Below are 24,961 nucleotides of genomic sequence, written 5' to 3'. Positions count from 1 at the left end.
TGTTTCATAAATATAAATGTTCTCCCAATGTGTGGCTTTTCTTTTCTCCTTTAAGACTTTTTGCCACTTGGAATTGCTTTTGATGTTGGATGTGAAGCAGATATTCAGTTTTTTTCCCACTGCCCCATGTCTATTGCCACGTGTTCTTACACTATCTGTTGAGCAATTGTCCCTTTTATTTTTTCTATTTGTTTTCAGTCATTAGTGAAATTTACATGTATGTGTGAGTTTGATTTGGTTTCCTTTGGTGTATTTATCTATAATTGTGCCAGTACCACATATCTAGATGGCTAGCATCATGTTTCTTAGAAGTTTAGATCATTTGCTCTTACATTGAATTTTAGAAACAGTATTGGCATTGCCATATAGAGCATATAGAGCAGTTTGGAGAGAATATCTTACTAATATGATTTGGTAAATACAGTGTCTCTTAGCATAGTTTTATAATTTTGTTCACAAAGGACAAATATCCATGCATGTGGGATTTATTTATGGTTTTTTTGTTTGTTTAGGTTATCAGTGTACCTTTAAAAATTGTATTTTTTTTAACTGTTGCTTTTCAGTTCCATGCATATATTTTATGTCTAATTTTTTTTAAGCTATCATATGAGTTCTAATGATTTATCTGTAGATTCCTTTGAGTTTTCTATGTAGATAATTTCTTTTCTGTTTCCTCCTACAATGACCTCCAGAAAAGTATATTTGATAATTGTATATTGTGACCACCTATGATATATATTATTTTTATTTAGGTGTATTCCTATTTTATCACTTCTTCTTTGATCTATTTATTTATTTAAAAGTATGTTCTAAAATTTCCAGATATCTGTAGAATCTTTCTGTCAGTAATTTTCTAACCATCTCTCTGTATTCCCTCATTGTACTGAGAGCATAGAGCTCTTTGGGTTATAGTTCTATGCACTGTCTCCTATCAATTCTCCACTTGGCCAAGCCTTGAGGTTTTGTCTCTTATGTGTCCGATGCCCCATGTGATCATTAAACTGGAAGTTCCATGTCTTCAGATTATGCATAATTCTCAGAATAAGAGCAGGTTCTGGCTCTGGCTTATTTCCCGGATTTCTGCTCTCCTTCCCATCCTTAGGACCATTGAGTCTTTGGGGACTTCACGGTCCTAAGGTAGTTTCTGCTTTTATTTAAGACACTAACCTGGTGACTCAAATAGTAAAGAATCTGCAGTCTCCAGCAGTGCAGGAGACCTGAGTTGGAAAGATCCCCTGGAGAAAGGAATGGCTACCCACTCCAGTATTCTTGTCTGGAGAATTCCATGGACAGAGGAGCCTGGTGGGCTATGGTCCAGGGGGTCACAGAGAGTCAGACACCACTGCACAACTTAATGCTTTCAGTTTCAGTCTCTTAACAATTATAACAGCTCTTAATTGTAACAGTTCAACTGTTCCTAAGATTGGTTTAGTGAGCCAAAAACAGGTTAGTTATTTGAAGTAGATTATTGACCTGTGTCCTCTTAATTATAGCTCACAGTCTTTAGTTGGAAAGGAACCACTTTGCTATGCCTGCTTTCTTATGTTTCATAGTATCTGGAATACTGACTTGCATTTTCTATCCATCATTTCTCCTTTGGGGTAATGAAAACTGGAGCCCCATGGGTTCTTTCAGTCTCTCTTTACTATCAAATCTTATTGAGAGTTGGATCTGACTTGTGCATACTATGTAATTTGGCAGTAAAGCCGACCTGGTAATATCTTTCTGGTTAGGGGAGCAAAATAATTAAAACTAATAAAAACCATTTTGTGATTCTTGACTCTTACTACAAAACTCTCTTTGGTATATAGACTTTTGTTTGCTTTTTCTCATTATTTCTTTTAAATTAACCTTCTGAATGTGGTTCTAAATTGCCTAACAATGTGTTTTAAATTTTTAATTAGTTCATTATGTAGTTTTACTGCCAAAAAGCTATAGCAACAGCCTCAGGAAAATAAAAATCCCAGGCACACATTCTCATGTGGATCACCTCCCATTGACTTCATTTTTGAATACTTTAAGAAATGAAGTTGTGTGAACACCTAAGGGCATTATATCAAACTGAACCTGCATCAAGAAAAATAAATTTTCCATCAAGTGCTCTGTAAGATAGCAAAATGTGCTCCACAAGACACAAAGCAGTGAAGAAAAAAACAAAAGGAGGAAAAGCTTCATGGGCCACTTGATTGAATCACTTTTAAAAAAACTACTTTGGATATGTTTGAAGAGTTTGCTCTAACTTTTTCTCAAGTGCTCAAGTAATTATTTATGTTAACAATTTTTTTTAATGATCTGGCAAACATATTCATAATTATTGCAGTATTTCATAAACTATTGATTTTTGGCAGCAGCTAATTTTTAGAAGATCTCAGAATTCTTTTGAAATGTGCAAATTGTTAGGAAAACTGCGTACTTACAGAGGAGATGAACCTGACTTTGGACCAAGGGTGTTCATCTAACAGTCTGCCTGTTTCTTGTATGGTATTAGTTCTTCAGGATCACATACATGTGTGCTCAATCACTTCAGCCATGCCCGACTCTCAGTGACTTCATGGACCATAGCCCACCAGACTCCTCTGTCTGTGGGATTTTCCTTGTAAGAACACTGGAGTGGGTTGCCATGGCCTCCTCCAGGGGATCTTCCAGACCCAGGGATGGAACCCACGTCTCTTGCATTGCAGGCAGATTATTTACCACTAAGCCACCAGGGAACCCCAGGATCATAGCCATTAACATACAAGCATGGGGCTCTATCTTAAACACACATGCAAAAACCCCTTCTTTTGATTCCACCTCCCTCTTCAACTACTGTCCCATTTCTTTCTTCCCCTCTGAGGCACAGCCCATTGTAAGAGATGTCTCTGTTCCATAGATCCAGCTCTCCCTTTCTCTCTAAAACCTTCTCTGGTCCCACCAATCCCAAAACGCCACTCTCTTAGAGGTCACTGGTTACCTCCAATTTGCTAAATCCTGGGTCTTCACTGTATTAGCCATGAACAGTTAATCCCTTCCTTCTTCTTTCATAAGCTTTCCTTACTTGGGCCTGCAGGATACTCCACTTGCCTCCTTGCCGATTCTTGGCACATTGCTGCCTTAGGGCCTTTGCACTGGTTCTGTTCCAATATGCAATCCCCACTGGCCCTCGCTTCCTTCAAGTCCTTTCTCAAGTGTCTCCTTCCAAAAGAGCTGACCACCGTATTTATACTGCAGCCCACACTGCTCCCCAAGCTCCTGATTTTCTTTTAGTTTTTCTTTTATCACTTATCACTTTTTGATTTTTAGGGTCCTGGATTTATAAAACTAGTTTGGAAATTCCACCTCTGTTACTTTTCAGAGTGTAGGTTTGGTGTTATTCCTTCCTTTGATGTTAGGTAGAATTCACCAGAGCACCATCTGGATCTGGAGTTAGTTTTTGATCATCCAGATTCTTTAATAGCTCTAGGTTTGGGGGTTTTCTAGGGTTGGACTTTTGTTTGTTTGTTTGTTTCTTCAGATTTTCTCTCATTTTGCGTCAGTTTTGGTGAGTTGATTTTTTTTTTCTTCTGTCAATAAATTTCTCCCTTCCATTTAAGTTGTTATTGGCATAAAGGTATTTATAATATTTTTATTATCCTTTTAATTTCTGTTGGCTAGAACAACAGAAAATGATCAAGAAAATAAAATACTGATTTTTTGAAAAAAATCAATAAAATGGTTAAACTAGATGGCAGAGAGTGAGATCGTGAGAAAGCAAATTAGTAATAATTTTTTAAAAGTTCAATTGAGCTTTTTTTGTTTTCTGTTTCATGAATTTATACTCTTTGCTATTTCCTTCCTTATATTATTGATTAATTTTTCTTTTTTCCTTCTTCTTAAATTGTAACTTTGGTTTTTCTTTTTTATACTTTTCTTTTTGTCAAATAGAATTTAAAGCTACAAACTTTCCTCTAAGCACTACTTCAGTTACACACCCACAAAATTGAACATGATATATTTTTACTGTCATTCAATTTTAAAATATTTGCTGATTTCCCTTGTGATTTCTTCTTTGACCCATGGATTACTCTGAGGTATGTTGTCCACTTTCAAAACATTTGAGGTCTTCTTAGTAACAATTTTATTGTTACTGATTTCTAATTTAATTTCATTGTGGTCAAGGAACAGACTCTGTATTATTTCAGTCTTAATTTATTGTAACTTTGGTTTTGTGACCTAGTATAAAGGATCTATCTTAGGTGAATATACCATGTAAATTTGAAAAGAATGTACATTCTCCAGTTGTTGGTTGTTGTATTCTTTATATATATCCATTAGGTTAAGCTGGTTGTGGGGCTTCCTTAGTGGCCCAGTTTGTAAAGAATTTGCCTGCGATGCCAGAGGCATGGGTTCTATCCCTGGGTAGGGAAGATCCTCTGGAGAAGGAAATGGCAACCCACTCCAGTATTCTTGCCTGGAGAATTCCATGGACAGAGGAGCCAAACAGGCTTCAGTCCATGGGGTCACAAAGAGTCGGACATGACTGAGCAACTAACCTTCACTTTCACTTTCAAGCTGGTTGATAGATCATTTATTTTATGGCTGATTTTTTATTTGTATAATTTTATCATTACATGGGTTTGACTGCTGGGTCGGGAGATGCAGGATTAATCCCTGGGTCTGGAAGAGCCCCTGGAGAAGGAAATGGCAACCCACTCCAGTATTCTTGCCTGGGAAATCCCATGGACAGAGGAGCCTGGCAGGCGAAAATCCATGGAGTTCCAAAAGAGTCAGACACAGCTTAGTGATTAAACGGTTTTATCATTTGCCGGGAGGAATGGTAATATTTTCAACTACAGTGGTGTGGAATATTGTATTTTTTCCTTTTATTCTGTGTATTTTTACCTTATATATGCTGAAGATTGATCATTAGTCATGTAGACATTTAAGATTGTTAGGTCCTGATGACTTTTTATATAAATTGTGAATTTTGAAATGTCACTTTTAATCTGATGCTCTTTCCTTAAAGTGTATTTTACCTGATATTAACATAGATACTCTAGCTTTTATATGCTTCCTATTTTTGCATGATGTGTCTTTGTACTGGTATTTACTTCATGTCTCTGTTGCTAAAAGTGTGTATAATTGTAGACAGAATATAGTTGAGATTTTCTTTCTTTCTTTCTTTCTTTAGTTCTGCTATTCTGACAATTTCTGTCTTTTAATGGGGAGTACTTAGTTAATATTATTTTGATTGTTGGATTTAGGTAAACTATTATTTTCTGTCGTCGTCCCCCCGCCCCCCCGCCTCTTTTTTCTCAGTTCTCTAACTTATTTTGGACTTTTGAATGTTTTTTGAATTTTACTTTATTTTTAGCTATATTGCTTTTCATATTTTAAATATATGGTCTAGAAATTTATTACAACGTTTTTAGAGTTAATAATCTATCACCTCATGTATAACCTAAAACCCTCACAAACTTTATAGGTTCATTTTTCTACTTTATACTAGAATCATCATATTCTTATATCCACAAGTATTGCAAACTACACAAGGAAGTGTTATTGCTTTGGCTTTAAATTGTCATATGAATTTAATAAATAAAGGAAAGAAAAATCTCATATTTATCATTTCCAATGCTGTTCATTTTTTTCTAAACATACCAACTGATATTAAGCATAAAGACTTATAGTGCAGTATTCCTGGTTACAAATTGTATTAGTATTTATGCTTCATGATATTTTGTACTCATAAAATGTCTCTATTTTGTCTTTTCTCTTAAAAGATGGTTTTGCTTGAGATTGAATTCCAGATTGACTGGTTTTTTTTTTTTTTTTTTTTTTAATCCTTTTGCACTTCACTATTGTCCCATGTGTACTGGACTGCATAGTTTCTGATTAGGACTCAGTGCAAGTTGTTATCACTCTGTATGCCTTGTCATTCCCCGACTTCCACCCCATGGCTACTTTTAAGACTTTTCTCTATATATTTAGTTTTCAGTAATTTGACTATGGCTGCCTAGACATAGCCATCTTTATATTAATCCTGCTTGGTGTTTGTTGAGCAGTCTGAATCTGTAAATTTATATCTTCCATCAAACTTGGGGACTCTTTTGACCATTATATCTTCAAATAGTTTCTCTTCATTATATGCTCTCCTTCTGGGTCTCCAATTATACATACACCAAATCTTTTACTATTTCACTGTAAGTTCCTGAGATGATACCTCCTTCTATTACTATTTTAATTTTTCCCTCTCTGACCTTCAGAGTAGATAATTTTTTAATTTATTTTTTAATTCATTCATATTATCTCCATTCTACTGTTGACCTCTCCAAATATATTTAAAATTTTTCAGATATACTTAAAATTTTTTTGTATTTTTCTTTTTTAAATTATGAAGGCATGATAACACATTTACAGGAGACTTGGAAATTACAAAGCAAAGTTACGTTTAGTTCCACTATGTATTTCAATTTTTCTTAGTAGACTAATTAAGATTTTTGGCTGGAGTTTCAATATCAGATTCTCAAAAATTAATAAAATGAATAGAAGGATATAGTATACCTGAAAAGCACCATGAACCAATTCAATATAATTAAGATTTATACAATTTTCACACAATAGTAGGATATAAATTTTATTCGAGTTCCCATAGACTGTCAGCCAAGAGACACTGGAATATATCCAAGGACATAAAACAAGGTGCAAAAATTTCATGGTCTAAAGGCTTTAAGATTATACAGAACCTATTCTCTTATCATTGTGGAATTATGTTAGAGATCAATGTCAAAAGATATTTTAAAATAACCTACATATTTTCAAGTGCATTGTGACATTTACCAAGAGAGATCTTTGACATGGCTATTGAAAGCTTCAATGAAGTTAGAAGACTGAAAAAACACTGAGGGTGGCTACAGAGAAGAAAGCAATTCAATGAAAAAGTAATATCAAAATGAGAAGTTAATATCAAAGACACTTTAAAAACCTCACATTTTTGGAAATTAAGTGCCCATTTTTAAATTGTGGGTGTATCTAAGAAGCCATAATAAGGAAAACGGGAAAGTATTTGTTAACAGAATAAAAATGAAGAGAATTTATCAAAATGTGTTGTGTATAGCTGATGCTACTCAGTGCAGCTAAATACAATGTGAAATCTTGAGTAAGGTATGAAAACAAATAATGGATACTAACATAAATACTTGTGAAATTTGAATAAAATTTGTACTTTAGTTAATAATACTGGATCACATTGTTACTTTCCTGGTTTGTTTGCTTCATTTGTTTTGTTTCTTACAGCATAGTATTTCTTTATATTCTCAGGATTGGATTAGAAGTTTCAAGCCTATTCAAAAAACTTTTTAAAATCAGTAAGACAATAAGCTTTCTAGATTGTCAGCAAGAATACTATATGCCAGAATAAATCAAACTATGTCAAAGTTTTAAGTGAATATACATTACAAATCTATTTTTCTATTCATATTTAGTCAAACAAATAGAATCAAAATGTCATAAATTTTTTAGCTAGGCAAAATTTACATACTATATATATATATTTATACAAAGATTTTTCTACTACACTTGACAAAGGCTTGAGAAAGAGAAACAACAAAAAAGAGATGTGGAGATTGGAAAGCATAAAATAAGTGAAATGGGAGCACTGAATATGAAATAGAAAAAGTAAAGCAACTAGATAAAAGTAAAAGATCATCATATAGCCCTGTTCTTTTGAAATGTGGCTGCTCATTAGAATCACATCCTGAGCTTTGGAGGAAAAAGAAATAATACCTGGGTATTTGTATTTTTCAAAAAACTTGTTTTGTGTGTGTGTGTGCATTTAGGTTTTTCTATTAAATGGTAATTTTAGTGATATGGACTTCTGTTATTTTCTGACCAATGATATAATGGTATTAAACAAATATTACGTAGTCACAATAGTGAAAGATGTGTATCAGTTTTCACAGTCAGTAGCCAGAAAAAGTAAAAAATAAAAGATAATTACAATTGCAAGTCATAATGGAAACATGATTATCCTAACAGTAAATAATTACATACAATTTGGTGGGGAGTTTAAGTAGAGTGATGTAGTAAGTGAAAACACATAAATGTACATGTTCTCATCCCCCCCCCCCAGCCAGTCTTTGTCTTTTGGCTGGTGTATTTAATCCATTGACATTTAAGGTAATTATCAATATGTATGATCCTATTACCATTTTCTTAATCGTTTGGGTTTATTTTTTGTAGGTCTTTTCCTTGTCTTGTGTTTCCTGCCTAGAGAAGTTCCTTTTGCATTTGTAGTAAAGCTGATTTGGTGATACTGAATTCGCTTAACTTTTGCTTATCTGTAAAGCTTTTGATTTCTCTGTCAAATCTGAATGAGAATCTTCCTGGGTAGAGGATTCTTGGTTGTAGCTTCTTCCTTTTAATCATTTTAAATATGTTGTGCAATTCCCTTCTGGCTTGCAGAGTTTCTATTGAGAAATCAGCTGATAACCTTATGGGAATTCCCATGTATTTTTTCATGTTTCCCTTGTTACTTTCAATATTTTGTTTGTGTCTAATTTTTGTCAGTTTGATTACTGTGTGTCTCAGTGTGTTTTCCCTGATTTTATTCTGCTTGGGATTCTGTACTTCCTGAACTTGATTGACTGTTTCCTTTACTATGTGAGGGAACTTTTCAGCTATTATCTCTTCAAATATTTTCTCAGGTCCTTTCTATCTCTCTTCTCCTTCTGGGACCCCTATGAAGTGAATGATGGTGTGTTTAATGTTGTCCTAGAGGTCTCTTAGGCTGTCTGCTTCTTTTTTTCATTCTCTTTTCTGTATTCCATCTTGTAGCATTGTTTTCCACTCTTCTATCTTCCAGGTCACTTATCCGTTCTTCTGCTTCACTTATTCTGCCACTGATTCCTTCTAGTATATTGTTCATCTGCCTGTCCTTTAATTCTTCTAGGTCTTTGGTAAACATTTCTTGCATCTTCTCCATTCTTTTTCTGAGATCTTGGATCATCTTCACTATCTTTATTCTGAATTCTGAAAGGTTGACTATTTCCACTTCATTTACTTGGTTATCTAGGTCATAACCCTCTTGCCTTTTCGTTTTGATTAACTTGCTGTGATATAGTTTTCATTCTAGCTTGGCAGCAGGATTGTGGCTCTACTTGCTTCTTCTGTCTGAGGTGCATGAGGCCTAAGAGGCTTGCACAAGCTTCCTAATGGGAGGACTGGTGGTGGGAAAAACTGGGTCTTGCTCTGGTGGGCAGGGCCACACACTCAGTAAAACTCTTAACTGTCTGCTGATTGGTTGGGCTGTGCTCCCTCCCTGTTAATTATTTGGCCTGAGGCAACCCAATCCTGGAGTCTACAGGCTCTCAGTTCAGTTCAGTTGCTCAGTTGTGTCCAACTCTTTGCAACCCAATGGACTGCAACACGCCAGGCTTCCCTGTCCATTACCAACTGCCGTAACTTGTTCAAACTCCTATTTATCAAGTTGGTGATGCTATCCAACCATCTCTCTGGTGGAGCCTGTAGGCTCCATGGTAGGGCTAATAGCAACTTTCAAGAAAGCTTACACCAAGGGGTCCTCCCAGGAAATACCCCAACCCACGCCTCTACACAAGGCCCTCTAACACTAACAGGTAGGCCTGGTTCAGTCTCTGTGGGGTCACTGCTCCTTTCCCCTGGGTCTTGGTATGAGCAAAATTTTGTTTGTGCCCTCCAAGAGTGGAGTTTCTGTTTACCCCAGTCCTGTGGAAGTCCTGTAATCAAATCATGCTGGCCTTCAAAGTCAGAATCTCTGGGGATTCCCAGCCCCTGTGCTAGACCCCCAAGCTGGGTAGCTGGGTTCAGAACCTTCACAACAGTGTGAGAACGTCTTTAATATTATTGTTCTCCAGTTTGGTGGTTGCCCACTTGGCAGCTTCTCCTTTGTGCTTCCCTGATAATTCAGTTGGTAAAGAATCCACCTGCAGTGCAGGAGACCCTGGTTCGATTCCTGGGTTGGGAAGATCCACTGGAGAAGGGATAGGCTGCCCACTCCAGTATTCTTGGGTTTCCCTTGTGGCTCAGCTGGAAAGAATCCACCTGCAATGCGGGAGACCTGGGTTTGATCCCTGGATTGGGAAGCCCCCTGGAGAAGGGAAAGGCTACCCACTCCAGTATTCTGGCCTGGAGAATTCCATGGACTATATAGTCCATGAGGTTGCAAAGTGTCAGACTCGACTGAGCGACTTTCACTTTCCTTCCTTTGTATTTGGACATGGGGTATTGCTTTTTGGTGGATTCCAGTATCCTCCTGTGGAAGGTTGTTCAACAGCTAATTGTAATTTTGGTGCTCTTCCTGGAGGAGATGCAGGTCCTTCTACTCAGCCATCTTCAAACTCCAAAAAATTTTCAGGTACATTTTTCAGCTCTAGGATTTCCATTTGCTTCTTTGTAATAGACTTTGTTTTCCTCTACTGAAACTTTTCTCTTTCCATTCATTGCAAGCACAATTTTCCTTTGAATTCTTGAGCATAGTTATAATGTTGTGCTCAGTCACTGAGTCATGTCAGACTCTTTGTGACCCCATGGACTGTAGTCTGCCAGGCTCCTCTGTCCATGAGGATTCTCCAGGCAAAATACCAGAGTGGGTTGCCATGCCCTCTTCCAGGGATGGAACCCAGGTCTCTCGCATTGCAGGTGGATTCTTTACCAGCTGAGCCACAAGGAAAGCCAAAGAATACTGGAGTGGATAGCCTATCCTTTCTCCAAGGGATCTTCCCAGCCCAGGAATCAAACCGGAGTCACATGCATTGCAGGTGAATTCTTTACCAGCTGAGCTACCAGGGAAGCCATTTTAGAATCCTGCCTGCTCTTCATCTTCAGGTGTCTGAAGTTAATCTCTGTGATTGTCTTCTTTTCTTGAGAATTGGTCACACTTTGCTTTTCCTTTATATATCAAAAAATTGGGTTCTGCTCTGGAGATTGTGAAAAAAAAAAATCTGGATTCTGTTATATTCCAATGAGGAGTGTTGAATTTTTTTGTTTTATCTGGTAATTAACTTGGATATAAACTGCTAATTTGTCTCTTTGATAGCAGGTCGAATTTCAGCTCAAGTGTTTATAAGTAGCTTACCGCATACATATATAGTATAGAATCTAAGAATTTTTCTGCCCCCAAATATATTTCAAACACTTGAGCATTTAAAACACTTTGTGGTACAAATCTAGTTTTTATTAATATTAATTATTTTTATGACTTGTTATTTGACACTGATTCTGCCTGAAAGATTTGAAGTTTAATGTTTCATTCCACTAAATGAGACATACTAAAGGAGAAGCGTATTGGTTTTATAAGAAATCAATACTGAGCAGGTGCTAATAATACTCTAAGTTATTCTTTCATCTGAGTATGAACTCAAGGCCACAGCAATGAAGAATTCAGATCTGTTGAAAGCAATAGATTAGGATCCATCTGAAAAGCAAGAAAGAGATTTTGCACAAAATTATATCCTTTTTTCATATGAAAAGAAATATACTTAGTAGCAGAATGATTTGCATGTGGCCTAAAAGCATAAAAGACCTCTTCAAAGAGATTGTGAATAAAGAATCAGTTATAATGAGTTGGTTTATGTGCTAAAATGTAAATAATCAGTCCTAACTAACATGATGTTTAGAATTTTAAAGCTGGAAAGGACCTTGGAGATTATGGGTACATGACCAGAAAGGATAGATAATTTTCTCCTTTTTTTGACAGTTCCATTGTTGTTTGGAAGAGAGAAAAAGAGTTTCATCTTTTGATTTGAAAGACTTGAGCTTCAGGCAGGACTCTGTCATTTACTATTTTGTTTGATTTTTGGCATTATATTTAACTTTTTTGTTTATCTGTAAAATAGGGAAAATACTCTGTCTTGTAAGATTATTTAAAAGATTGTATGGTTCACTCAGAGTAGGCTTTCAGTATTTTGAGTTCTGCTTTCAGAATATAAAAGGATGGTAGAGTATGAATTTAAGAGTACACCAGTGAGAAGACTGAAGCTCTTAGCCTACCTTTTAATCCTTTTAGATAAGGTCCAGAAGAAAAGATCTATTAAACTTTAGAAGGAGAATTTCTAAGAGGGGATGATCACAGAAAGACCGTGGAAGGGATTAGTGGGAGCTGTAAATAAAAGCCACACTAGATGAGAAATGTGAGACTGGATATGGGATTTACATTGGCTTTGCATTTGTATTGTTCTGTATTCCTACTCCCAGAAACTGGCCACTCTAGAAAAGTTTGATTATGTTGTTGAACTGTACACTGGACCCCAGGCAGAAAAGGGCCAGTGGGTAGACAAGAAGAGTGAATGTGGAAAAGCTGAGCACTTGGGAGTCTTGTCTTTTGAATTCTGGCTCTCTGTGCCTAGTAATAGGTAGGCATTTAGTAAATATTTGCTGGGGGACAAAATGACTGGAGTTACTCTTGTACCACAGTATTCATATCTCCAGAATCTAGGCTTGTTTTGGGGTTGCCTTGCCAAGTGTAATGTAGTGTAGTGGCACCCTGAAGGCTCTCATTTTGTTTGTAATTACCTACTGAAATATGTTCAAGGTTCAGACTTGTTCAGACGAGAGGAATCCTGGAAGTGGAATGGATTCCTTTCTTTCTTTGCCCCCAACCTTTCCCCTCATCTTTCCACAGGGGATTTGTTTAAGCTGACTCCTGTTTTAGTTCACCCCCTCACCCGAATCTATTCTTGGCTCTGTGTTTATTTTAAGTATAATATGTATTAAATATTTGTTGAATGAGTGAACCAAAGGCATTAAATCTATTGGAGGGCAAAACAAAGGTTAAGGTGTATTGAAGCCACCCAGATGGGGAATTTATAGCGAGTCAACCAAGGACCAGAGCAAATAGATGGCTATTCTCTGAAACCAGAGCCCCAGCAAGTTTAAGCTGGTTAGTGGTTAGGTTTCCTTCATTGGAAATCAGTCTCGATCTCCTTCAGTTCTTATTGTTCTTGGTCTGACTCTCCAAAAGAGAAGTTATCTTTTATATTAAAAATCATCTTCCTGGACTACCTATCAAGTCATTGAATGCCTTGTTAATAAGATGGAACAGTATGGGAGGGGATTCAGTAGTTGACAGTTTATATGGTTCTTTATTTCCTTGCATATTTTCTTATTTTTATCCTTTTAATGACATTGTACAAAGTGCAGGTATTGTTATCCCATTTTCCATGAGAAAACTGTATCTCATAGTCAGTTCAATTGCTCAGTCATGTCCAACTCTTTGCAACACCATGGACTGCAGCACACCAGGCTTCCCTGTCCATCACTAACTCCCAAAGCTTGCTCAAACTCATGTCCATTGAGTCAGTGATGCCATCCAACCATCTCATCCTCTGTCATTCTCCTCCTGCCTTCAATCTTCCCCAGCATCAGGGTCTTTTCCCATGAATCAGTTCTTCGAATCAGGTGGCCAAAGTATTGGAGTTTCAGCTTCAGCATCTGTCTTTCCAATGAATATTCAGGACTGATTTCCTTTAGGATTGACTTGTTTAATCTCCTTGCAGTCCAAGGGACTCTCGAGAGTCTTCTCCAACACCACAGTTCAAAAGCATCAATTGTTCGGTGCTCAGCTTTCATTATAGTCTAACTCTCACATCCATACAAGCTCCTGCTGCTGCTAAGTCGTGTCCGACTGTGTGCGACCCCATAGTCAGCAGCCCACCAGGCTCCTCTGTCCCTGGGATTCTCCAGGCAAGAATACTGAGTGGGTTGGCATTTCCTTCTTCAATGCATGCATGCACACTAAGTCACTTCAGTCATGTCCGACTCTGTGTGACCCTGTGGATAGCAGCCCACCAGGCTCCTCCATCCACAGGATTCCCTAGGCAAGAATACTGGAGTGGGTTGCCATTTCCTTCTCCAACATCCGTACATGATTACTGGAAAAACCATAGCTTTGACTATATGGATCTTTGTCAGTAATGTCTCTGCTTTTTAATATGCTATCTAGCTTTGTCATATCTTTCCTTCCAAGGAGTAAGCATCTTAGAGGTCATTGTAAATAGTTGAAGACCTCAGAGAACTAGTAAAGTAGCAGAGACAAAATTTTTAATCCCGAGTTTTTTTTTCTTTGTTTATATTATCTTGGCTATGGTAATCATCAGCATTTATTGAATATATATAAAGTGTCAAGGGGATGGCAGAGGATGAGTTGGTTGGATGTTATCATTGACTCAGTGGACATGAGTTTGAACAAGCCCCGGGAGATGGTGAAGTACAGGTAAGCCTAGCATGCTGCAGTCCGTGGAGTCGCAAAGAGTCAGACTCAGCGGAGCAGTTGAACAACTCTGTCCTTAAATCTTTTCTCATCAAGCCACATGGCCTGTTCCCTTACATTGTTTCTGTTTTGGCTCAGTGTTACCTCTCATTGAGACCTTCCTTGACCACCCATTATAAATATTATTAAGTATACCCACCTTTACTTCTTACCTCTGTCTTGCTTTATTTATCTCCTTATAGTTTATCCCCTAGGACTTATCTATGCCTTTTTTAAATTGTGTATCTTTTTTAATAGAATGTAAGCTCTGTGAGGACAGGGATTTTTTTCAGTCCTTGATGTACCCTCAATACCATGAAGAAGGATCTCAATATAATAAGTGGTATTTGCTACACAAATTTATAATCCTCATAAAAAGCTCTACAAGTTTCACTGACAAAATTATACCAAAGAAATATCTTGTGCAAGGGCATCCAACCGAAAGGCTAAGAGAATCCAATTTGGGTTTCAAGGGATTGAGATTCAGTGTTCTACTATATATTTTTAAAGTTTTGTTTCCAAAGGTATGGAGGAAGTACTGCAGAGGCTGTGACAGAATGTAAGGACCAGGTTCTGTCCTTTTCTTCTCCAGTCGTTCCTACAGCAATTTACCTTGTTTGATATATTGAAATTTAATATGAGATTTTGTGTGTTTTTTAATGGCCTATCACTTTATAAAAGATTTACAAACCATTATGCTACATCATGCTGCTTTCCAGGAAAAAAGCCATTCAAGGTTGGGTTTGTTTTCAAAGAAATGCAAAAATATTGTGATTAGAGAATACTTATCAAACTTTGGAAGAAGTAAGAAAATATTAAATATTGTAAGTGTTTTTGCAGCAGAAGGAAAATTTGTGATTATTTTACCTCATCTAAAAATAAAAATTTAGGGAGCCCAAACTCCTGAGTGTTGGGACCTTGTCAGAATAACTCATGCTGTAATACGTTCAAGATATTGGGAATGAATGGAAAAACTATAGATCATGAACTCTTCAAGGGGGAGATTCTGAGCATACCACTGATAAGTGGTAGATGGTTGATGGATTCAGCAAACATTTGTTGAGGACTAACTATACACTTGGCATTATAGGAAGAGAAACAAAACGCTTATCCCAAAGACATAGTTAAATTACAGGAGACATGTGTTCATATACTTGGTATATCTTGCTAATCTCTTGCAGGTGATGGCCCAAAGGAGGCATTTGTGAGAGATAGAAGGTAGTCTCAATGGACTGTGGATCCTATCTAGTGTGACAGTATTTTGGGTTATGTTCAAATTACGTATGCTTTTCTAGAATTGTAATTATGGCATGGGTACAAGAACTAGGTGTACCTAGGTTGTGTTGCAGTTTGGAAAAAGTGATTTATTTGGCATGATGTTTCATGTTCATTTAATAAATGCTGGTTGAGTTATCTTATTAAAATTTTACCATAACCCTATGATACAAACTCAGTTCCTCTCCCTCTTTTAGAGCTGAAGGAATTGAGACTCAAAGCTATTAAGTTATGATGCCCCATATCAATGGTCCCCAAACTTTTTGGCACCAGGGATCAGCTCTGTTAAAGGCAATTTTTCCAGGAATTGGGTGTGGAGGGGAATTGGTCTCAGGATAATTCAAATGCATTTATTGTGCACTTTATTATTATTAAATTAGTCCCAAAGGTTGGGGACTTCTACCCCAAACCATTCTTGAATTAGATGATAGGACAAAGATTTTAACTTTAAAATCCATGTTCTTAATTAGTGTGCTATGTTGCTTTTCATACTTCTTTCATTGCCAATCCTTTTATATGTTTTCAGTTTTTAAGAGGAAGGTGGTTTATTCTCTGCTGAGAGTATTATACATTAACCAAAGTAAGATAAATAATATGTCCTAACATTGTAAGTACTTTGATGAAAACTCAGCCACTAAATGAAGAAAAGATGGAGTTTAAATAATCAGTTGACCTGGGCCAAACAATGGTACGGGTGCCTTCTGCCTTTTAGCGCTAATAATCACAAGGATATAACTTGTGTCTTATGAGGAAGTGCATTCTATCACTAACGGATTATCCTGCAGGAACATAAACAAGATATAAAAATAAATTAAGTCCTTGATTTATTTAAAGAGCAGACTCCTTTGTCTTTTTCACACTTCATCGTTATTCCTTTATTATCAGTTGGTTCTAATTTTTGTTATTGTGGAGCTTCTATGGGGCTATTGACTTTTTTGTTTTGCTTTGTTGGGATTGAAGGGGGTGGTAAATAGTATCCCCTAAAAAAGAACTTTTTGGCTTGGCTGGTAAAGAATCTGCTTGCAATGCCAAAGACCCAGGTTTTATCCCTGGGTCAGGGAAGATTCTTGGAGAGGGAGATGGCTACCCACTCCAGTATTCTTGCCTGGAGAATCCCACGGACAGAGGATCCTGGTGGGCTAGAGTCCATGGGGTTACAAAGAGTCAGAGATACTATGACTGAGCAGCTAACACACACACAAAGAATAACTTTTAGCAAATTGACTGAGTGAAAAAAGTACAGCTGTTTGGCTAGTTCGTAGGGTTTAAATATAACATAGTGAGCTTCCTTTGTGTTGCACATGAGTAGAAGTCGATAACTGTTTGGAATTCTTAGTGTAGAATCGTGGTTGGTACGGTTTTTGTTAGTGCCGTTTCCATGGAGAAAGTAACAAACCTTTAGCTGCCCCAGAACTCCCAGGTTCTCTCCCAGTGTGAAGCTTTGACAGTAATCAGGGATATTTGAGGACATGCTCAGCCAACTTCAGAGAGGGGGGCAGAAAACAAAACAAGGTAGGCCAGGAGAGAGAGAGCAGCCTGATAACTACTACCTCACTGTTTAAGAAATGGCAATTTGGAATTTGAAATATTTAACTATCTTGTTTATATTTTCATAAAAATATATATGCAACATATGCTGTGAATTCTTATATATATTTGGAAGTTAAAATATGTGTGTGTGCATGCACGAAAGCTGTAATTCCTCTACTAAATATAGACCGGCTGACTTCAGGGCTACATATTGTACGTTAGCCAATGTATGCCTGGTGTTGAGATAAGCTGAGATAATCCCACACTCGCTCATTCCTCCCCCCACCCCACCCCCCCACACACTCGTCCTGTATACTCACATATTTTGTTAAAATGTACTATGTATCCATTGTTTACATATAAATTGTACTCTATGCATATTTTAACAGCACACTGTTCATTTTTGCATTTGTATATTCACACCAGTTATAGAAAAATGAAATGTTCTGTATCTCCCACCACCATCACATACTAATATTTAAGGCTTGAAAATTATGGCTACAGTTTTTTCGTGTTGTTTTGGCAACAACCCAGAGGAATCCATTTCCTCGTTCCTTGACTTCGCACGCGGTGTGCTCCCCCTGTGTGTATGTGTGCGTGTGATGGTACCCATCAAGGGGGTGCTACTGATTCTCCCCCAGCAGATCTGGGGGCAGAGGGGCAGTTGCTGGCAGGCCCAGCTGGAGGGAAGAGGCTGCAACCAGGAGAGGGGCCGGTGAGGCCTTTGGGGCAGGGCAGGAAAAGACGTGCAGGCTCGGCCAAAATGTGCATCTCTCCCTACTCCAGCTAGAGCTTTCGCTCTTCACATAACTCTGCCATCCATATGTGAGTAAACGCCTTGTTCAGTGACGCAGAAGTTGAGCCTGGCCTTTTGACTCAAACAGTCAAAGCTTCATTTAAATAGAAGGGAATAGGCTGAGTCTAAGTCTTCATTCTAAAAGCCAGGAAGACCTCATCATGAGAAATGAGCATTCCACTAAAAATGGAAACAAGCCCATTTTAACACACATTTTTAGTATCACGAGTTTGGATAGTATCAGGAAATGCTGGCGAGGAGTTAACAGCCAAGATTTCTTCAAATCCTCCTATTTGCCCTCCCAACTCTATCTTCCATCTGAAACTGCTGCTCCTATTTTTAAAAAAAAAAAAAAAGCTCAGATCATCTGCACTAGTAGAATGCATAAACATACGCGTATTCTAAAACCTAGCAAGCAACTTAAAAGCAGGGACCAATTTATCCCTAATATATCCCTTGGTGCAATAGGAAATACTTGTGGCAGTGATGCAAAGGAATTAATTGCTGCTAATATCAAGAACCTTCAACTGGCTAAACACTTTGAAAATCTGGTTCCATGAAATAACATGTGGTTTGATAAAATTGGAAGTTCACCAAGATCTACAGCTTTATTTATAATATTAGAAGATTCTGGGCAGGTAGGGATCATGTTGAAATAGCTGCTCATGGGCATTCTCACTGGTTATTACTTAAGCAGCCTTTAGTCCTTTTATTTGCTGCAAGGAGCAGGCTGGCTTTTCTACAAAGTCATCAAGAAGTGTCACTGTCATATCCACTGACACCCATGTCAGGCACCACCCTTCAGGAGAGGTGTGAGCGTGAGTCCTGTGGAAGCAAACAGCCAATACAAAGCACACATAATAACCCTGGTTCTTGTGTTTGCAATCCTCCCTGTCATCAGATAGACAATGAGAGGACCTTTCTCAATCCAACTGTGAGTTAGAGAATGATATCAGATGCAACTTGGCAGAGGAACACACAGAACAGCTCAGAGAAGGATATAATAAAATTGTTGTGGTTGAGGCAAATATCCTCATTCCTCTGGTGTGGAACCCACATGGGGAACATTACTTTGTGTTGTTGTTTCTAGCAAGTCTTAATAGTAACGCATTTCCTACTAGCAGCCAACATTTGTACCTCATCCAAGTGGTCCATGTGAGTGTTGTTTTTCCTAATTATAAAAAAGCAGAAAGGAAAAACTTGTATCTCTGTATTAGTACTTTGAGCTTTAGGCCTGCATCATAAAGGCAGGCTGTTTGCCCACTACTCAAGTATCTTGCGGAGAAGGCAATGGGAACCACTCCAGTACTCTTGCCTGGAAAATCCCATGGACGGAGGATCCTGGTAGGCTGCAGTCCATGGGGTCGCAAAGAGTCAGACATGACTGAGCAACTTCACTTTCACTTTTCACTTTCATGCATTGGAGAAGGAAATGGCAACCCACTCCAGTGTTCTTGCCTGGAGAATCCCAGGGACGGCAGAGCCTGGTGGGCTGCAGTCTATGGGGTCACACAGAGTCAGATACGACTGAAGCAACTTAGCAGCAGCAGCAGCAAGTATCTCGACAATGAAGCCAAGAAAAGGCTTTCTATCTACTGAGATAAGCATGTTATAAGTTGGCTTCATTGTGTGAATGTAGGACCAGGGGAGAGAGTGCATCTACTTCCTATGATAGTCAGGCCACACTGAAGACTCAGATGGTTATGGATATTCAAGGCCAGATTTCAACAACTGAGGAAATCAAATGTTTATAAGATGCTTTCTCTGGTACTATTATGTTTCCTTAGTTTTAAAGGGAATACATGTAAAAATTTGTTGCTCAAAAAAATGGGATATACTGTGCATTAAGCTCTGTCTTGCATTGACTTATATTTTTGTAAGTAGGGAGTCGGAGACCTTAGACTTACTGTAATTGAGCCCTGCTGCTCTTAGTACTATGTATCAATGAAGTCCTAAAATGGCACATTATTATATCCCATTGGAATGGTAAGTCAGGTTAATTTTTCATTAAGAAAGGGGAAATGGAAACATCTAGTTTTTTGTTTTTTTGTTTTTCTTTCACTGTGTCTCAACATTGCCTTTCCCGGAATTGGATTTAATGAGGCTTTGGCCAGGTTGAAGATGAGAAAGTAAGTGTTTAGTGGTAGATTTTTGCTTCCTTGCCAGTCTCATCTTTCCACTTCATTGCTGAGCTAATTGACACTTGCTGGCAAGTGTTGACCCATCTGCTCTCAGAGGACCCATGAAGAACCCTAAAATGCTCTGGCCAGTTGGCCTCCCAGTGGAGGATAGGTCAGATTTTGTCCTTCATTTACACAAAAAAAAAAAAAACAAGTCCCTGCCAGGTGCTGCCCCAGGTTGCAAGGTTGGTTGTAGATATGAGAAGTTATTTGCATTTGTTGTGGGAAAAGTAGTTTGGGGTAGAGTGAAACTGCAGCTTTCCAGAGCCCTCCCAACTGACCCCGGTTCCCCTAATGCATTCCCCCACCCCGCCTTGTTACTTAGAATGCTTCTAACTATGTACATGTGCGCCCAGTTGTGTCCGCCTCTTTGTAGCCTCCTGGGCTGTAGCCTGCCAGGCTCCTCTGACTGTGGAACTTCCCAGGCAAGAATACTGGAGTGGGTTGCCATTTCTTATTCCAGGGGATCTTCCCAACCCAGGGATCAAACCTGCATCTTCTGCCTTGGTAGGCGGATTCTTTACCAGTGCATCACCTGGGGAGCCCTCATACTTGGGGTTTAGAAGTTATGCAGTTATTTATACTGTAAATGAGAGCATTATGTGGTAAGAGTAATGCGACTGGGTTTTCTTTCCTTTTCTCTGTGTCCCTCATGGGCCACCGGAGTATTCCTAAAATCATGAACCCCAGAGTATTTCAATACCCTTCCTCCCTGATTCATAAACTAAGAAAGCTTATCTCAAAAGCTGTAACATAAAAGGTTAGATTATCCTATATGCTGTGGCCAGTGTTCCTCCCTCATCCCCCAACTCTCAGCCTCTTGATTTTTTTTCCAAGGTTAAGACTAGGTTAAACTGCTTTTTTCCTTGTGAAGGAACTGACTGTAAACTTTCAAGGCCTGAGCACTTGCTTATTTTGGTTTAAAGGAACCTCAGCCCAGAGGCTCCTATTACAGAGTGAAGTGGGGAGAAGTGGGTTGAAGCCTGCCCTTCCTTTTGTTTCTTTTGTTATGATCTGGTTGTTAAGGGTAGAGTGGGGTGAAAACCAGGGCAGAAGCCCGTTGAGCCCTTGAGTTGATAACCTTGGCTTTCAGGAGGCTGGGCTGTGTGTTTCCATGAGTCTCCTGGAATACCCAGTACAAACTGCTGCCCAAACCAAACCCCATTATAACCTTTTAAGCAAACCTATGTTTTGCTTAAAGAGAGAAGCTGCCGCTCTCAACCGTTTCCCAGAGCTCAGCCTCCTTCGGCTCTCTGGCATGTCAGCACTTGTCTCCTGTTTTTTCCATTGCGTGCCTCCCCAGCTCAGCCACAGGGGCCCCACCTCTCCCAGAATTGGGGTGTGTGACCCTGCAGCCCAGACAGCCTTGCACATAAATCCTCCTGGTCCACCTGCAGTCCATCTGTCAGCGGCCGCCCCACTTCTCCACTGGATGTGCTATTCCCACACATCCGTCAGACAACCCTGAAGCCTCCACGCGCCATTGGAAATTCAGACGGGCCCTGTCCCATCTCCGGGTCTTCATCTGTCTTGTCCTGTACCATTGCCTGCCAGGCCCACGCTCTTCCACACTTGAGACCTGAGTTCGGAGTGGGTCAGCAGCCATGCCACAAGTGTGGCCAGTTGCCATCAGGGGTACCTTATCTGAACTGGTGCTTACATCAGCAATAGGTACTCCAGAGCCGCTTACATCATCCAAGAGGCAGAGGAAGATAGGGAACTAGAGAGGCTCAGAGCTTCTGGTTGGCTGAAAGCAGATATGAGCAATTTTTCCAAGTTATCTGCCCTTCTTTGAAATAGAAGCAGGTTTTCCCAATATGAGAAGTAATGGTATATTGTAGGGAAATGAATACAGTGATGAAGGCTTTTAAGTCTCTTCTTGATGCTAGGTATACATGAAAGAAAAATGCATAGCCCAGTGGTTCAAAAGCACAGGTTTGATCTAATTATTCTATTTATTAGCTGAGTGACCTTGGGCAAGTTAATCTATCAAAACTATTTATAAAAATAGCATATAGTAAGTACCAAGAGTTGTTGTGAGCATTTAAAAAAAAAAAGGCATCTTCCAAAATTGCAGTTTCAAAGTGCCTGGCACAGAGCAAGCAATGGGTAAATGTTAATTATTGTTAGGTTATTGGCTTCTTAGGGGAAATGGGATCTTTAAATGAGGAAGGATCAACAATGAGTGGCACAGACACTGAGTCCTAGACATTTTGGGGAAAGAAGGACCTGAGAAGTCTTCAGAGAGGCAAACACAGGGCTGGGACTGGAAGAATGAGTAGAACTTAGATCATTTGATCTGGGAGAGTTCACATTTTCCTGCAAATTGGAGGAGCTGGTAGCAGAAAGAGAATGGAAGTGGGGATTAGAAGCCCTGGTCTCTTTGTTTTCTGCACTTACTCCGCATGAGCTTGGGTGCACCACTGAGCCTCGATTTCCTGATGGTAGAGAAGGGCCGGGAATATCTGCTTTGCCTGGCTCCCGGTATTGTTGCATGAGTCATGAAAAAATGCTTTGAAAATGGTAAAGTCATTATTAAATCCTTAAATTTAGAGAAGGAGGATCCCAGAAGATTCCCCACCTGTGACTGTAACTATATAACCTACATGATACTCTGCTGGGGAAGAGGTGCTGATAGCCCTGGTAAGGTCATATCCCAATGTTAGCACACCCATCCTGACTCTTCCAAGGCTCTTTGAGAGTCTCTATTCATAGTGTCTGAGACCCTACATCAATTCCCACAGATAATCACAACAATGGTAATAATAGTAAACAGTCTCTACCATAGATCAGTTAGACACTCTGCTAAATATTTATAAACATCATCCCTCTTAGTTCTCACACAATGTCATGAAGCAGCTATTGTTATTTCCAGTTTAGAGGTAATTAATTCCCTGGAGAAGGAAATGGCAGCCCACTCCAGGATTCTTGCCTGGGAAATCCCATGGACAGAGAAGCCTGGTGAGCTACAGTCCACGGGGTCGCCAAAGAGTCGGACACAACTTAGCGACTAAAACAACAACCAAGTTGAGACTTAGAGAAATAATTTACTTTGGCTCCATTTACTTAGTAAGTGACAGCTTGATTTGACTCAAATTTCTTTGACTCCAAAGCTTAAGCTCTTTGTGCCATTCTACTGTTAATTCTTAAGGGGAAGAATGCTTCAACGCTTGCACCCGCCGCCCCCCCCCCATATGTGTCAGATTTCCTGCAGAGAATTAAGCATGAGTTAAATGAATAAAATGGTTAATGTTCAGGCAGTCGCTCTCCCGTTACTTATGGCTCCACAGTCTTTCCTTATCACCAGCACATGCTCTTCCTAGTCCAGAGACTGGGGTATAACAAAGAGAATAATCCCTTGTAGTCATTGTTACATTTGAACATCACAAAAAGTTCTTGAAACTATGTTATCCTGTTGTACTCATGAGGACAACAAGGCTAATGGAAGCCAAGGAACTGACCCAGATTCCCAGCTAATTTACAACTGTTGCTAATAAAAATAATAGCAAGGGTGTGGTATTATTAATATCCTATAAATAATGTCTGATATGAAACAATAAGAAGGTTTCCTCCTTGAACCTTGGAATGCAATAGTGTGATGCTTTTGCTTAAGTATACTTAAAATTATGTCTGTGTTACCGACATTTAAATAACCAAATCCTGAAACTTGCTGGAAAATGAAAAGGTTTATTTTCTTGAGTAATAAGGCTGAAATAGAAGGAAAGGGAGATCAGCTAGTAGATTCTTATCACGGCACAAAGGTTTCTGAATGTCAAATGTTAAACTCTTCTACATTCAGTAGGAATTTTGCTCTGAATCTCCAGTTCCCTGGGGTACCTTTCCTGTCTGTGCCTGTCAGCTTCATTGTTATGTATTTTAGATAAAGCTTTCCCCAATATTCAAAACTCCTTCCGGCCCTTCCTTTTAGGACAGAGACATAAATAAAGTGTGTACTATGCCTTTGCATTTTTGTTTTCTTTTACCTTGTTCTACCCGTATGCCCACCCCACCTCCAATCTTTAGAAGTATAAAGCTAAGGTAAAAAGAGCTTTTAAAACAAGGGGTGGGGGGAGGCGGGGGCGCTCTGGGGAAGTATGCAAATGACAGAAATGTCTATGGGAAAATTAAGGGAAGTGAAATTCAGCAAGAAAGAAATTCATTGATGTTGTGATGAAACGTTGTCACTGGAGATGATGACAAATTAGAATCCGTTCCCATGGGGACTGGCCAGCTACCTACTCATCATTTGACCCATAGCTGGATGCTGGCTAGCTGAAGAATTGACCCAAAAGATGACAAGATGGTTTTAGCCCTGTTGTCTCATCAGCATTCAGGAACCCCTTAGGGGATGAAGGGGAGAGGATAAAGAAGGATAAAAGATGAAAGCTGAGCCGTGGAAAGAAAAATGTTTTTAATTACACTGAGAAGGATTGTGGGTCCACCTGTAGCTTTTTGTTGAGAATGTCCTTTGTTTTCTTCTGTCTGCAGGGATCATGGCAGGATACAGACCCAGAATCTGTCTGGCCTCTTGGAAGTTTCCGCCTTGGTAGCAGGTCCTCTCAAATTTAACGGATACATTCAGGATTTAATCTCTCTGTGGGCTATCTTTACTCTAATAGAGTCTGTTATGCTTGCCGAGCAACCTGGATTTGGTTGGCATGCTAAAAGAGATTGCTTTTAGAGAGGGAAAATCTACCCCACGGTGGAGCGTGAGGTTTCTACTGTGAGTCCCCCTCACAGTCCTTGTCCGAAGGGCACAGGGGTCATCTCAGGCAATGGAGTCAAAGGAGGCCAGATCACCCCCTGGGAGTCCAGAGACCCTCAAGCTCCGCATGCCTCTCCCCCTCACCCCCACATACACAAAAGGAATTACAATTTCATCTTACTACTCTGTGATGACAGATAAATTAACTCAGTTCAAAACCCAGAGGAAAATAC

The 24,961-nt window shown here is 39.0% G+C and overlaps 1 protein-coding gene across 2 annotated transcripts in view; it reads left to right on the top strand.

Moving 5' to 3' along the window:
• Nucleotides 1-24,961, top strand: part of CACHD1 (cache domain containing 1) — a 230,899-nt gene that overhangs the window by 94,087 nt on the left and 111,851 nt on the right. Inside the window, exon 1 of one of the 2 annotated variants that reach the window (XM_020877746.2) lies at nt 16,903-17,029. The exons of the other annotated variant lie outside the window; for it this stretch is intronic. The gene's annotated coding sequence lies outside the window, so the exon portion shown is untranslated. Of the gene's footprint in view, nt 1-16,902; nt 17,030-24,961 lie in introns of those variants that run through there. 2 annotated transcript variants of the gene reach the window in all.

Source organism: Odocoileus virginianus, chromosome 5 (assembly GCF_023699985.2).
Source record: "Odocoileus virginianus isolate 20LAN1187 ecotype Illinois chromosome 5, Ovbor_1.2, whole genome shotgun sequence".
NCBI lineage: Eukaryota > Metazoa > Chordata > Mammalia > Artiodactyla > Cervidae > Odocoileus > Odocoileus virginianus.
This window is presented reverse-complemented; position numbering and strand designations above follow the sequence as displayed.